Source organism: Martes martes, assembly GCF_963455335.1.
Source record: "Martes martes genome assembly, chromosome: X".
Taxonomy (NCBI): Eukaryota; Metazoa; Chordata; class Mammalia; order Carnivora; family Mustelidae; genus Martes; species Martes martes.
Genome location: NC_137897.1, coordinates 6263526 through 6280019, shown reverse-complemented (window position 1 = coordinate 6280019; position 16494 = coordinate 6263526). Strand labels below are relative to the sequence as shown.

Below are 16494 nucleotides of genomic sequence, written 5' to 3'. Positions count from 1 at the left end.
AACTATGTGAAAATGCTGACACAACTTGCCAGACACCTGACCCACTGCCTGACCCCCTTCCGTCTCCATGACGCAGGAGTATTACTTTTAACACCACTGTATCAAAAGAGAAAAAAGAAAAGTTACAGGGAAAAAAAAGAAGGGCAGATTTACACGCCTCACTTTGCTCCCAATTAATTATAAGAAACTCTCTCCGGACCAGAGAGTCCTCAGCTGTGAAATGAGGGTATTAAATTATTTATGAGGTTTCATCCACATCAAAAAATCTGAGGAACCATTTTCCTGTCGACTTCCTTTGTAAATTCTAAGGGAAAACACTTGCTAAAAACTGAACCAAGAACTTGCACAAAGATGCTGGGGGGTGGGGGGGGTGGGGAGGAGGAATGTATGCATTTATGTGTCCCACAGCCAACCGACCACAGAAATATATCCAAAGGCTGCAATATTTTCCCCAAGTTGCCGTAATGATTAACATTGGCACCCCAGAGAAACTCAAGTTGTACCATCATGAAAACAACGCAAAAAATCCAAAATATGTTTTCAGAAGCCACTGAGCATAACAGAGAAGCTGCAATTTCCTCCTGAGTCCTTTCTTTTTTTAGTGAGCCCTGAATTACCCGGGCCAAGAGCCAGGGGCTAAGCCACATACTGGCAAGAGGAACCAGAGAATGTTGAACACTTCATCCGCCATGAGGTTCAAGTTCTGTGTAATGAAGCCGTTGTTTCCTGCATTACACCCATACTGAATAGCATTTTTATGTATGGCAATGATTCATTCAATAACAGATTTTTAAATCCGTTAAATCAGTGGTTCTCAAATGCAGCTGTCTCCCAGGGGACAGTGGGCGATGTCTGGGGACATTTTTAGTTGTCAGGACTGGAGGAAGAATGCTGCTGGCATCTGGCAAAGCCAGGGATGCAGCCCATAGCAGAGCCCTTCTTAGGCAAAAAATTATCTGGCCCAAGTATCGATTCTGCCAAGGGCAACCACTAAAATATCAAAGTAATATACGTGCATTGTTTTAAAAAGTAAAACAATGAGGCGAGACAAAAGACTCCTCTTTCTACTTACAAGCTTTTTATAAACACCATCTATCCCCAATTCTACTTCTCAAAGCAACAATTTTTTTTTTAAAGATTTTTCTTATTTTCAAAGCAACCATTTTCAAATATCAGAACTGTGTTTTACTGGCGGTGATCCCCAGTACGACTTCCATGTTTCTGCCCTATCAGCTCTGGATATCACTTAGTTGATTTTCTCACACATAGGTGAGGATTTTGGTTTTTTAAGTTCCATCCTCAATCCTATGCTAACCTACCACATTTTCCCAATACTGTAACCGTCTCTGATCAAATCTATACTTGACAGATATCATTACAACAATGGAGTGGACTGTGGTGAGCAAGCTATACAGTATGATGATGATTCCTTTCTTATGCAACCTTTTTGTTTTCCTTGGGTTACTAACTGCATCTGTTTTTATTTCCTTAATTTTCTTTTTTGTCTTTATATCCTTTGGTAATCTTCCAGCAGTGTCCACAATCCTTTGTTTCAATTTTTCACGTGATCAAAATTCTCAGATCATCTGTCAGCTCTATGGGTTTCCCCCTCGTTCACTCCTACATCTCCCAAATACACACATGTCAGACCTTCCGAAATTTCTTGCCTCTGTTCCGGTCTGTACTTGACAGCATTAGGCCTGTTAAAGAGTTCGTGCCGCCTTGAAATCACAACATCTTGAGAATACATTCTCTTTGTTTCTAGGATCCCAAATCTCCCCTTTTCTTGGTTTACTCTCTCATTTCAGTGGGACACATTCCCTAGTAGATTTCTGAGAATTGATATATAAAAGCTAAATTTTACTGATATCCTGGAATACGTACAAACATCTTTATTCTTCTCTTAGTTAACAACTAGTAGAAGAATGACTTTAAATTCCAAGAGAAAATTATTTACATAGAATTCGATACTCAGTCTCTTTTCCAACTTCCAATGCTGCCATTAAGAAATCTGGTATTATTCTGATTTCAGATTCTTTATATGACTTTTAAATCCAGGATACTGCTTAGATACTGCCTTTATCTCTAATATTCAAAAATGACATGATGAGCTTTCACGTAATAATTTTCATGTGCTTTTGTTCTAGTCACCTGGTATGAAATTCCTCTTCTTCAGACTTTAAGATTTTTTCCAGCGTCTCTTCCTCAGAATACCTATTAGGCAAAAAATCGGAATAACCATCTCTCATCTGTATCGTAAAACTCTCTGCACTACGTCTTCACTGACCACTAAGGTACCCATTAGCTGCATGTGGTTACCAAGCACTTGAAATGTCTGGCTAGGGCAACTGAGGAACTGGCTTTTAAATTCTGTTTAATTTTAATTAATTTAAGTGTAAACAGTCACGTGTGGCCAGTGGTTACCATATTAATGCAAATCTAAAGACTATGACAAACGGGAAAAAAGCAACAGCAAAGAAGAGATAGTGCCTATAGCACCGCTCTTACGGCGATATTAAAGATGAGAAGATGTTCAGATGTTCTGAAGAAAAAATGTTCAGAAGAAGAAATGGGAGGTAATTTCTAACTCCTCACCACTACTGTTTTCAGTATGAAGTTCTGGGACTTCACTCCCTACGGCTTCCTTCCTCCTAAGAACTTGAAGACCCTCTACTTCTGTACAGGGGATTCTCTAGGGGGTGGACACTACAGGGGCACACCAGAGTAGTCTCTGGGTCTCCACGCACTCATTTAAATCTCATTCGACAAACATCACGAACACAACAAATCGTTATCCAGACATTCTATGAACAATGACCATGACAGAAAAGAGAACCGCAAAAACCAAAACTGCAAAAACAAACACAAAATTCAAAAGTTCTGTGTGCCCAAGCCAAAGCCAATGAGTCCAGTGTTTCGTCCCAATCCCTGGGAGCCACTTCCTTTAAAGCCTGGTGTCCACCATACAGCAGGCAGGTTAACAGGTGTGCCCTGAAAACAAACTAAGGGCAGGCTCAAAACCAAAAGGAAGTCATTATTGTTATTTTCGACTCAGAAAAGAAACGTATCAGCACTGTGGGGATAGCGAAATAAATGTTCAGGAGAAATCATTTTTTATTTAAGGATCAATGGGGAAACACATTTTCTTCATCTATTCTTCATGTAAGTCGTTTAATTAATTAATTAATTAATATCCATTCGTTCCTGCAAAACATGACATTTTATTATATATGTAGGTTTTACAAATTCAGCCAGAAAGTATGAACTACTCAAAAAGCAAACGGTCACCAAACAAGATCCTCGTATAAACTTGATTTCTTTTTGAAACTATTATGATGCTCATAACAAGATTTCCAGGCTTCTATCACCAGCAAAACCAATGCTTCTGATGATGCCTCTGAATGCATGTGGGCAGACACATGCATCATTTCCCCGCCACCCCACACCACTAGAGCCAACCGTACGCCACTCCCAACAAATGAAAACCGGGTCCCTGGCTCACACGATGATATACCAAACAGACTCCACACAGGAAGACCAAGCTACGGTTTGTCACGTGAAAATCTGATGTGGGATAAGGTAATGACATGACCCAATTGGGCTTTTAAGTCTATAATCCCTACAGATCCAACACCAATGCGGGGGGAAGAAAACAAACCCACAGCGAATTTTAATAAGCTATCTTTGCACAATATTTGTTTCTAAGCATTTACTATTATTTAAATTAGAATGATAAATTAAATTTCATTTAATGGCAGGAAACTAATCTTTAGTGAGAAAAATAACCACATTTAAAGAAGACACATGGAAGTATTAGGACAACATCTTTCTTATTCATCAAACTGTCGATCAACAGTGATTGGAGTCTCTGCGCACAGGTACACAAGCCCACCGTATGCAGATAATCCTCACGTGACCGTAATCAGTTCTTTGTTTACAGATGACACAGTGCACCGAGAGGTAGAACAGAATCCCAATTAATCTCTTCCTCATCTCCCAGAGCACCGTCTCCACACTGTGCAGTGAGCATTAAGCATAATTTTAAATGTAATTGTCAAGCACATTGTCTATTCACGGAAATTATGATAAAAGCTTCCGAACGCCATATGGTCCTGGGGCTCACATTTCAGTTTCTATCCTCGGCCAAACACATGCCCTCCCCCACTCACCTGGAAAGGTCAATTATACTGCCTTCGGTTTCAGTTAACAGTGCTGCAAGCAAATCCCTTTTGTAAAACAATTAAATTCAATTATTTGTTTACATAAACACCTCAAAACTTGGGACACCAATGTCAGTGACAAGCCAATGAAGAACTAAGTATTAAGACACACGCGTGCACACACAGTCACACACACACACACCCCCCTCTTCCCATTCACCAAGCACAACACCCCAAGGGTCACCTCCACGTTCAGGCCATCAGGAGGATGTCCTAAATAAAAACTCAAATGAAAAACTAAGACTAAAAACAGCCAACACTCTTACACAAACACACCGCAGTCTCCCCCAACCCACAAACATCCAGCTTTCTAAATCCATACCCCTCTGGAAACAGACGCCTTCAAAATGACTTTTAAACCCCGGGCTTTTCCAAAAACGGAAATTTTTAAGGCTGTTTTTTTTTTTAAAGGTAATCTCTACTACCCCCAACAAGGGGCCCGAAGTCACGAGCCTGAGGCCGTGTTGCTAGCATGCGGTGGGAGAGACTGGGGTGCTGCTACACATCCTCCAAGGTCCAGGTAAGCGCCTACGACAAGCACCTCAAAAAGACCACCCCAACTTCTGCGCAGGTTACGCACAACCGTTCACATTCCCCAGCCTCGCACCCTTTCAAAGGACCCACATGTCCGAAACCGGCGTTGTTACCATCTCTGCGTCACCCGTCCACAGCTCCCTCTCCGCAAGCTCCCCACGGACCCCCGCGCCGGGCCAGCAGAGGCGCTTCCGTCAGGCACACTGCTCTGGTTCCACAGTGAACACGGAGCCACGGCACCGACCACGCGGACGCTGGGGCCAGAAGGCTCTGCGAGATGGGCGCCCCCCTGCCAGCTGGGTGTGTGACCCGGGCCCAAGATGCTCGGGCCTCCGGGTCCTCCTCCGGGCAGCGGGGTAACTAACTGAAGCCTCACGACGACGCGAGGAGGACACGCCACCATTCATACGTGGGCAGAGCAGAGAACACTCCTCGGCACACAGTGGACACCGGGCAAGGGTTGCCCCAAACTGCTTTTGTCCCTACAGCCCGTCTGTGAGGCGATCACCTCACAGCCTTGTCACTAAGGACCTGTGCGCTCCTGGACCCTGACCTCTGAGCCTTCACATGGAATACCCAGCCCAGCCCTGGCTGTCGGAGGCCGTCAGTATTCGAGGTTAGTGACAGAGAGCAGCTGAGGCTCGGAACTGATCCCGAGACGTCGTGCCCAATCTCTCCTTCCCATAAATCAGGAAACAGTTCTTCTTTCTGCACAATTTTTTTTTTTTAAGACTTATTTCTTTGTGAGAGAGAGAGAGGGAGCATGCACAGGCGGGACTCGATCTCACCACCCTGAGATCATGACCTGAGCAGAAATGAGGGTCTAGCGCTTAACCGACAGAGCCACCCAGGCACTCCCTGAGCTAATTCTTTACACTTGTTTAGTGGGAGACATTTAGGAACTTTGACATCTATAACCTCATTTTCACTTCCTGCTTTTCAACAAGTTGGGAGCCTATTCAGGGCTCCAAGGTCCCACCTTCCAACAGAGCGTTCAGGGAACTGCTCCGCCACACCTCCCGAGACAGGAAAAGAATCTCTGCTCCACCCGACGGACCTGCAGGCCAAAGAAGGTGTTCGGTACAACGCTGTGAGCTTTTCATTTTCCCCCAGAAAAATCAAATGAGTCCAGAGCGTTGCTAACTGTTTTATCTTTCTTTCATAAACTGATACGACAGAACTTTAATTTTCAGACTAGAAAGACCCAGAAAGCTTCACCTAGGGTCTGCTCACCAGCTGCTTTTGCCCAAGTCTCCACCGTGCTAAATTTAGAAACACACTCTGTCCCGATGTACTTCAGCAGGAAGCAGCCAGATTAAAATAAGATGCTGCTAACACACGAGAATTCGAAAGCTGTTGTGAGCCAACAACCTGCAAGAAACCACAATGCACTCATTGACTAAGAGACGCCGCCATCCTCCACCAGGAGAAAGGAAAAGGGACTTGGATGAGGATTCCAGACACATACACAAACACACAGACGCGCGCGTGCGCGATCCACAGTGGGGAACACGAACGGAAGGTGATGGCACCAAGAATGAGCTGGGAGATGAGGACCACAGGCAAAGCCCAGAAGTGGACACAACGTTTAGCTGCAAGGGAACCAAACTCGGATACTGAGTTTCCTAGCCATCTAGTTAGAGAACCAAACAGGAGTAGATGTTCGCATCCAGAAAGTGAAGCAGCTCATTAACAACACAGCTTCTGGAGTGGATACACGTACACCATTTCTCCCACGGGGCCCAGAGGGGGAACTCTCCATTCTCAGTAAATGGGGTCAAGGACACATTTCATGGGGCCGCTTCTTACAGTAATTCTTAACATGAGGTGACCGCACAACCCCGCAGCACAGGTAATCAAATCAAGTCTGTGCGGATCAACAACACGGCGGCAGCGTGCACGTCTCCCCCCAGCCTGCAGAACTCCAAGGAGACCTCTCAGATGCGCTCAGAGTCCCAGCGGGCTGCGGGTCTCCTGGGGTCACAGCAACACGCTACAGTATCTTGTAAACACACTTCAGTGCCAATAAATATACCATTTGTATATTATCATTTTTAACAGTTGCCTAGTAACTCACTCTAAGGGCTAAATAAACTTTTGTCACCACTGCATTCAACTCCTTGCTATTTTAAGCAGTGCCTCCATAAATAAGGAGAACCATTTCTTAAGTGTCAGGAAACTGCGGGCCACCCACGTAGAAAGAGAAAGCTGCACTCTCATTCCCTCACGTTTAAGGAAGAGACAGGGCACGGCAAGACTACGTAAGGGCAGGAAGTTCAACGACGCCCTTCTGGTGATCTGCGCTTCCATCCCTCACCATGGGGTCCATGCACCTGCAGGCCAGCAGCACGCATGGCATGACGGGCCCCAGCACTAACCAACGCCCGGATTGAGCGTGTACGAACACACTTCCATGTGACCCAGGAAATAATTACAAAACACCGGACATTAAAACTCTTTCACAAGTTTAAGTTGAGAATTTCAGGAAATTAAATAGTGACTTTAGCCACCCAAAGTGGCCACACAAAGTGACTTTAGCCACCCGTCTTTGTGCTCGAGATGGTGCCGATTGACCCCTGTAGTTTCAAGGTTAACTGCGAACAGTGCTGCCTTGCGCTCTCACACGCGTCCCAATGGGACCTTATGGGACGACCCTAGATATCAGAGACAAGTCAGTACTGAAGACGGCTGAGGCTTCAGAATGACAAACCAGGGATGCGAAAGTCCCAGTTGCCTAAAGAAACAGAGACTTATTAAATCTGGAGGTTCTAACGTGGCCAAGAGGGTGGGAAGGGCCCTTAGTTAGAACCACACGGATGACCAAAGGAAGCGTCCTCCATCCGCTATCTTGAAATAACAACATCAACCAAGTCGACAGCTGTAAAGACCACACTTCGTCTGTCCCACTCCCCAAGAGCATTCGACAGTGCCCCTCCTCCCTCACTGGCTGACACAATGGCCACACATCCAGGTGGCTGGGGCCAGAGCAATCAAGACAGACCATGACCCCTCTGAGGGCAGGAACTGCACGTGTCTTTAGATCTTCAGTACCTGCGGTTGTAGTCACCCAATAAACGGGTGTTGACAGAATCAACCTCTTTCTCTTTCATGACTACTCTTTCTCAGACTGCTCCTTTGGTTCCTCATCATCTCATCCACTCAACATAAGCACTTCTCTGACGCTCTGTTCTTGAAACATTTTCTTCTAGCTTTGCTCCCTTGTAATACCATGGCAGCCCTCTCTGCAGGTAATTCTATTTTTTCCCTTAAGGTTTTATTCATTTAAGAGAGAGACCGCACGCATGCAAATGGTCGGGAGGGGGAGAGGTAGAAGCAGACTCAGGGCAGAGCAGGGAGCCCAATGCGGGACTTGACCCCAGGACTCTGAGATCATGACCTGAGACAAAGGCAGATACTTAACCAACTGAGCCACCACGGCAACCCCCCCCAACTTTTTTTTTGTTTTTTAAGACTTTTTGCAGGTAATTCTAAAGCTCTATTTCAAGGCAATATTTCTTCTGCCTACTTTCTGTCTCCAGTTGGGTCCCCATCTAGCATCTGAAGGTCAAGATTTCAAATGCAATCTTCACTTTCTTCCCAGCCTCACGCTCCTATGTCTGTAACCCACCCTTTGTTGCCCTTCACTCCCAGAACCAAAACTCTGCTGCTCCCACCGTAGACTCATTCCCTTCTCTCTGCCATCCCCCTCCCAAAATCCCATCCATCAGACGCCAAGTCATCTAACCAACCCTATGGAGTCTCTAACATGGCACAGTCTCCACGGTCACTGCCGCTCTCCTACTTGATAGCCTGAATGATTGCACACAACTTCCCTCCTCCTGACCTCTCCCTCTGCAAATCCACAAAACCCCATGAATCTTCCTAAAGCAGAGGTCTGATGTATCTCATTCCTCAAAAAGACATCATGGGTGACTACACTGCTTCAGAAAACAAACCCAAGCTCCTTATACCGCCTGCCGAAAGTGTTGGTTTCTCCACAGCTAGAAAGGCAGGGGCCAGGGCAAACAGCACCGTCGAGAGTCAGTTATCACCACCCTGGAAGCAGACGCCACCTACGGTAAGCAGAGTAACGCCCCTGCCACCCAGGCTGTGCACGTCCTAACCTCCAGAACCTGTGAGCACGTTAGATCACATGAAGTCTGGGAATCAAGGTTGCTGGTGGAATTCAGGTGGCTAGTCTCACCTTAAAAAAAAAAGACCGTACCCAGTTTTATACAAGCACACCCAATGCAGTCAGGGAACTCCTTGAAATGGGGAAGAGGGGGCATGTGGGTGACTTAGCGGGTTAAGCCTCTGCCTTCGGCTCAGGTCACGTTCTCAGGGCCCTGGGATGGAGCCCCACATTGGGCTCTCTGCTCAGTGGGGAGCCTGCTTCCCCCTCTCTCTCTGCCTGCCTCTCTGCCTACTTGTGATCTCTCTCTGTCAAATAAATAAATAAAATCTTTAAAAAAAGAAATGGGGAAGAGGGTTGCAAAACAACCATCAGAGTGATGGAATGTGACAAAACCTCAACTGTTGTTGGCTCTGAAGACGAATGAAGGAGTCATGAGCCAAGGACCAGAGGCAGCCTTTTCCAAGCTGGAAAAGGCAATTAAAAACAAACAAGAACAAAAAACAAAAACTTTCCCCTAGAAGCTCCAGAAAACCATGGGGCCCTGCAGACACTTCCATTTCAGTCCAGTGAAACTTCCCATTTTGGACTCGCGACCTCCAGAATCAGTGGAAACTACGTTCGTGTTGTTTGAAGCCACAAAGTTTGTCACTTGTTACAGCATCATTAGGAAACTCATACACCCTTCTTCCTGCCACCGAGATCCCACTATACTATGTTCACACCATGTTATAGCATTTAGCGCTCTGTATTAGAAAATCGACTATATACCTTGTAATCACTGCAAGAAACAGCTCTAGGGACCCCTGGGGGCCCAGCTCAGGTCATGACCTTGGGGTCCTGGGATGGAGCAGCTCCTCCAGCTCCAGGCTCAGCAAGGAGTCTGCTTCTCCCTCTCCCTCTGCCCCTCTGCTCTCAAATAAATCAATAAAATGCTCTCTTGCTCGCAAATAAATCAACAAAATCTTTTAAAAAAAGAGAGAGAGAGAGTTAGTTCTAGGTCTCAGGGTGTTGACATGACAACCAAGTGCGGTCTCTGCGGCGCCTCCCACCAGAGGCTGTCGAACCCACCACAGTGTCACTCACTGTACCCCCCCCATTAGAGCCTCCGTGTCAAAACTCACCTTCACTCCAAATGCTTGAAACTTTAGCCCATCCCTGAAAAATGCAAGCACGTCTTCCAGTAACATCTTCAAAAGTACAGAGTAAAGGTTAACGACCCCGAAAACTGCTTCACTCGGTCTGGAAATTTATCTCCTGGGAGAAAAGGCACAGAACCAGCACTCAACGGTCCACATTCATCTTCTGGGCCCAAGCCCTGGCTCCAAGGGTCCTTGGACAAGTGGTGCCCCACGATTCCCTTCTCTGTGGGGAACCATGCATTAATTACTCTATTGTTTCAGCCACTGAGACCAACCTTTAGGAGAGGCTCGCCACTAGGCACAGATGCAGAGGACCAGCCCAGTTCCTTCCTTTAAGAAGCTTGTGGTCCCGGAAGCAGGTAATGAAAATCCCTAATTTCCTAATAACCCAACAGGTGACACTGTAAGCATTCTAACAGCAGCTCAAAAATTTCTTTGAGAAATGATAATAAGCCTTGGTGAGGATATGGAGAAACTGGAATGTTCGCAGAGCAGGGCTGGGATTGCAAACTGTAGCAGCCATTTTGGAAAACAGTCTGGCAGTTCCTCAAAAACTTAAACACAGAATTCATATGGCCAAGCAATTCCACTCAAATGAAAACAAAGGTTCATTCAAAAACCTGTGAACAAACTTTCACGGTAGCTTATTCATAACAGCGAAAGAGTGGAAGCAACCCACAAGCCCATCAAATGATGAGTGGATATGCAAAATATGGTCTATTTGTAACGAGAGCATTGTTCAACAATAAAAAAGAGGGAAATATTGACTCGTGCTACAACATGGACGAACTCTGGAAGCACTAAACTAAACGAAAGATCAGACACAACACAGATCCATACTGCACGATTCCATTTATTTGAAATGTCCAGAATAGGCAAATCCACAGAGACACAAAGATTAGTGGTTCTAGGGCCTGGCAAGGAGGGGAGCACTGTCCTTGGGCACAGGTGTCTTTTTGGGCTGGCAAATGTTCTAGAACTATATTGAGATAATATCTGTACAACTCTGAATTTACTAAAAATCACTGAATTCTACACAACACGTGAACTTTGTAGTTGTGTAAACTATTTCTCAGTAAAACTGTTTCTTTAAAAGAACTCTGAGATCCTTGAAGCAAAGATTACCTCTGTACATGAGTACTAATACTAAATAAAACGTATTGCTACAATATGACCAAAAAACTAGAGACAACTTCCAGTGTTTAAAAAAAAAAAATGGAAACTGCATTTGCTGTGATACTGAGGATTTTAAATAGTGCATTTTCGCTAATGTCAAAAGCTTAATTGCATAATTTACCTGGGTAAGAGGCATATAGAAGGGCTTTCTAATTCAAATTAAACCTGAACAATAAAATTTATTGAATCAAGTCACCTTTAGACATAATGTGATCTTCAGCTGCTTTGAGATGAAAACCACAACACGTAAAACACTTCCCGTCACAGTCACAACAGAATCCAGAGGATGAAACTCACTACAGTATCTGCTTCTTAGGAGTCAAGAGCACGAGCACCCGAAGTCCTGGTTTAAGCGGATCTTCCATTCCATGGAAGCAGATTGAGAAATTCAATTTTCTGTTGTGACACATGACAAGAACTTCAAGAATGACAGTAAGATGTATTTTAACAGCTGCCCAATAGCTCACGAGGCGGCTGTGGAACTGCGCAGGCCGAGGGGACGTTCAGCGCTGCTACAGAGACGGTCTGGGACTCACCCCCTTCCATGTCTTCTACTGCAGGCGGAACGAGCCTCGTCTACAGCCACGGTTTCCCCACGTACTTCCAAAGAACCTGTTCCACCCTGGTCAGTCCCGGCAGCAGACGTCCCACCCATGGGGAAGGACAATACACAGCCGAGGCCTCTCACTGCCAGGCCATGTTTCTCACTGAAAGAGGAAGAAGAGGCCGTCGAGGAGCCCGCGGAAGTCCTGGACCCCGACCTGCTGCCCCTTCTTGGGTCCCTGGTCCCAGTGTATTGACTCTGGCCTGTAATCCCGGCAGACTCGGCCAGGGTATGAGCTTCGTGTGGCTCTGGTTGACAAACCCACACAAACTCAGTAGTCTGGAGCAACACAGACTTGTTCTCTGGGTTCTGGAGGCGAGATGCCTAAAGCAGGTTAGCGGGTTCCTTCTGGACGCCCCACAGCAGAATCCATATCCTCACCGTGTCCAGCTTCTAGAGGCTGCCGGCATCCCGCAGCCCGCAGAAGCCCGTCCCTCTGACCGCTGCTTCAGTGGACGTAATTCCTCTCTGCTTCTGACACTCCCGCTGCTCCCGTCTGAGGAGAAGCACCTCTGGGAGGACTGTGGCCTCACGGGATGGTCGTCCCATCTCAAGACCCTGGAGACATACTCCCAGGTTCCAGGACTAGGACGGAGACTACCTTTCGAGGACCACTGCTCTGTCTGCCACAACCATCTTGAGAAATGGGAGCAGCGGGGCGCCAGGGGGGCTCAGTGGGTTAAGCCTCTGACTTTGGCTCAGGTCATCTCAGGGTCCTGGGATCGAGTCCCACACTGGGCTCCCTGCTCAGCGGAGAGCATGCTCCCCCTCTCTCTCTGCCTGCCTCTCTGCCTACTTGTCATCTCTGTCAAATAAATAAAATCTTTAAAAAAGAAAGAAAGAAACCGGAAGAGCACCCAGAACAGGGGCTGGAGACGGGAGGGCTGGTTTTATGACTCTGACCAGCGGTCACAGCCATTCTTTGCTAGACAGCTGTGGTCCGGGGGTGGGCACATGAGGGCTCTGCCTTGCACACTTAATAATTTCGGTTGGCCTGATACCAAGAAGCAGAGGCGGGTGCCAGTCTGGCCAGCTCCACTTAGGCGAGCTTGACCTCAGAAGGCACACAAACGCTGACATCTTAGTCACTGAGGCCTCACATGCACGACTACCCCCAAATCACAGATAAATGGCCTGAGGCCGGATGATTTTCCCAAGAGCACAGAGCCGCACGGCCGGGAGGCTGGTACCTGGATTCCAGACCACTCTCTCTTCTGCTGCTCAGAAAGGCTGTCTTCCCCAAAGCCTACAGCGTCAGCTCAGTCCACAAACACCTCCACCGCCTTCTCCCTGAAACACCAAACTAGAAATGTATGATCTCAAAGCCAGAAGAAATGCAGCCACAAGATCTAGGGCCCCACGGAGGCCCGCTGGAGGATCCGTGGGCAAGCGGGGCCGTGCAATGCAGGACATGGTCCTGCCCACGCAGGGCTGCAGCTCCTCCTCGACGCCACACGCCTCACCTCCTCCGCCTCATCGAAGGGCCTGGCACCCACACGTCCAGCGGGTCCTCACCGGGCACCCCGGGACAAGCACACCTGCCTCGCAGCACTACCCTCGCAATGGGAGCCACGGGTGCGCGCCAGCCCCCCTCGCCGGATCAGAGGTTCTCGAGGGAGGGAGACTACGCTCTCCCCCTCCAGCAGCTGCTGAGCGCCTGGCATCATGTGCTTGGGAAGCAGCTGCACCAGGAACCCATTATTCTCTTTTTCTCGACCGCCCTACCCAAAGCTCAACATAGAAAGATCCTCTCCACACACACCCTGGAAACACAAGCGCTCCCCAAAACTGTCATGTGCCAATACATTTCTTCCCCCACAGTTATGGGGGCTCTATGTTTGCAGAGCAGTCCCTGTTTCTTTACCCATCACCGCTTCTGTAGCAGGAAGCTGTAAAGGGAAACCTTAGAACATAACCAATTTATACGCACAGAAGAAAGTTTTGTTGAAATACGCCATTCTAGGGGTGGCTGGGTGGCTCAGTCGGTTAAGCATTTGCCTTCAGCTCAGGTCATAACCCTGGGGTCCTAGGATCGAGCCCCACAATCCAGCCCCATGTCGGGGCTTTCCCTCTGCCCCTCCTCCCACTCATGCCCCTGCTAAGTCTGAAAAAAAAAAAAAAGAACTAAAAATCAAAACATTTTAAACTACATTTTGAAAATATGAAAATCCACTCTACTTTGGACCCTTGGGCAGAACAAAAGCCCTGTGGTCCCAATATCACTGTCACCAACGTCATCAACATGGTATACACAACAGTGCCCCCAAATTACAACACCCTGGGCAAGGGTGGGCACCAGGGGACATGCCGTCCCATGGCACATGTCACGTGTGCAGAGTGAGCAATGTGCACATGCACATGTGTGTATGCTTATGTGTGTCTACGTACATATTTTACATTTCAAAACTTGGGAAATGAGGCTCTAAGACACCCTCCAGTCCAGAGTGTTTAAACCTTGGCACTATTGCGTTTGGGGCGAGGTCATTCTTTGGGGTGGCGGCTGTCGTGTGTACTCCAAGACCCCCAGCAACATCCCTGGGTCTCTCCCCATGAGATGTCAGGAACAATCCCCCACTCTCCAGCTGCGGCAACCAAAAGTGTCTCCAGACACTGCCAGATGTCCCCCGGAGAACGCAAGGGCCTCCAGCTGAGGACCACGGCTCTGAGCTACCCCAAGTCCCCAGACGGAGTGTGGCCTGACACTATTTAAGGCATACACAGTCCCTGACACGAGAACAATCTGCTTGCCCAGATTACTGTGAATTACAACCAGAATTATCTTCTTTGAGAGGTCTTAAAAAGGCAATAAACTCTGCATTACACTTTTCTGACCTACATTCCATTAAAACGACTCAACTATAAGCTCTTATGAAAAAAATCTGTTTTTCCGTGCAAAAAAATAAAGTCCGTATCTTACCACGATGATTCTGAAGAGCCTAACAAAACCCGAAATTGCTTCCTTTCATTAGCTTTACACCGCAGCCCGCAATCAAGGAGAAAAAGCCCGAGAGGTGGTCTTGCATTAACCCAGATTCCATCTTCCCAGCTGACCGACATTTTTCCAGCTTACATAAATACTGCCTGTAAATTACTGTTTATTTTCCTTCAGCTTGTGGACCAAGAATCAAACGGATTGCTGGAAACAGAGTCTACATCAAAGCTCTCATTTCCTCCTTTGCACTGCGACTCCAAAAAGGATTTTCACGCTTTCGTCTAACCAACTCTTTCTCCCTCCGACGACGAGGGCACGGCACCCCGGGGCCGAACCCGAGAGGACTATCGATTGCTGGGACCCCGGCCCCGTTTGAAAGCGACTGCGATCAGAAGCGAAGGGGGATCTGAGTGATTCCTGAGAGCGCGAGTCTAGGCCGGGCGCAGTGACGGAACGCGCCACGTCTGTCCCCTTTGCCCTGCCTTCTCGGAGCACTGTTTGATCTGTTTCTGCCATCTTCCGGGGTGTTCTCCCGCGCCTGGAAGCTCTGAGAAAAATGAAAGCGTCCTTCGCGCTGCTCTTAGGACCCGAGCAGAGGGGAGCCAACGCAGTGCTCTTTTTTCTCCAAAATTCCAAAGCAAACTAGCCGTTGAACATTACAAAGTCTAGACCGTGAGGTGCCCGAGTCCTGCCGGACCCCCGCACACATGCTCGCAAACTACAGGCAGCCGAAGGAACCCCAAGAATTCTGCACAGGGAGCCCAAGGCACAAGGGAGTGCTATGTCCAGGGGGGGCCTGCGCAGTACACAAGGGAGCGAACAACGCCTCATGTTGACTCACGGAACGTAAGAACTTGAGTGTCTTTTACATGAGCTTGGGACGCACGATCACTGACATCTGTTTGGAAGGTCTAATTCTATGGAGCTGGCGCTGGCGGACTATTTCTGGAAAAGGCTAGACAGGAAATACAGTAGGATTTCAGCCAAAAGGCCAAAAGGCATCACACCTGTTCCTTGTGCAGAGATTACATAACAAGAAAAAACTCCCTCCCCAGCTTTCATTGACAACATCCGACACCTTATGAACATGACTTCATTATTTCCCCGTGTCAGGAAACATTCATCTTTTGATGTTTCTCTCCCAACCATTTAAAAATGCCCAAACCATTCTCGGTGTGAAGGGTGTATAAACTCGGGCAGTAGGCAGGGTCTGGCTGGGGGGCTGCTACTGGAGACCCCTGACGTGGGGGAGCAGAGGCGGCCCTCTCCTCCTGGCGGCCGAGCCTGCAGGCCCAGGTCTGGGCCTGGAGAGAAGATAGGAGGCTGCCCGGGCAGCCACGAGGCCACAGAGGATGTGAGGGAAATGTGCACTTGGACATCCGGGAGGAAAAGGGTGTTTCTGAGCCCAAAACGCAGTCTTTGTCTTGTTTCAGCTAAGAAACTTAGGCCGGGGACAACTGATACCTTCAAGCATGAGAAAGGTGTGGCATTTTTCATATAAATGACACCACCTGCACTTAAGCTTTGTGCCTTATTTTTTATTCGTTAGTTTGTATGGATATAAATCAACATCAGTGTTGCTCCTTTATGACAGTCCTTGTACTGCACCCACATGTAAGTGCATACGCCAACTGGTCACATGTGGTCTGCTGAAGGTCTTTTCAATATGCTTTTGTAGAATCCCTTGTAATTTTCCAAAAGAGCACCAGAAATCCTACACACCAAGCTTAATAAATAGTGAACTATTTAATACT

General features: G+C 47.4%; 1 protein-coding gene across 3 annotated transcripts in view; it reads right to left on the bottom strand.

Moving 5' to 3' along the window:
- TBL1X (transducin beta like 1 X-linked) overlaps nucleotides 1–16494 on the bottom strand; it is a 214678-nt gene that overhangs the window by 132413 nt on the left and 65771 nt on the right. The window contains exon 2 of one of the 3 annotated variants that reach the window (XM_080794807.1): nucleotides 12999–13098. The exons of the other annotated variants lie outside the window; for them this stretch is intronic. The gene's annotated coding sequence lies outside the window, so the exon portion shown is untranslated. The remainder of the gene's footprint in view (nucleotides 1–12998; nucleotides 13099–16494) is intronic. 3 annotated transcript variants of the gene reach the window in all.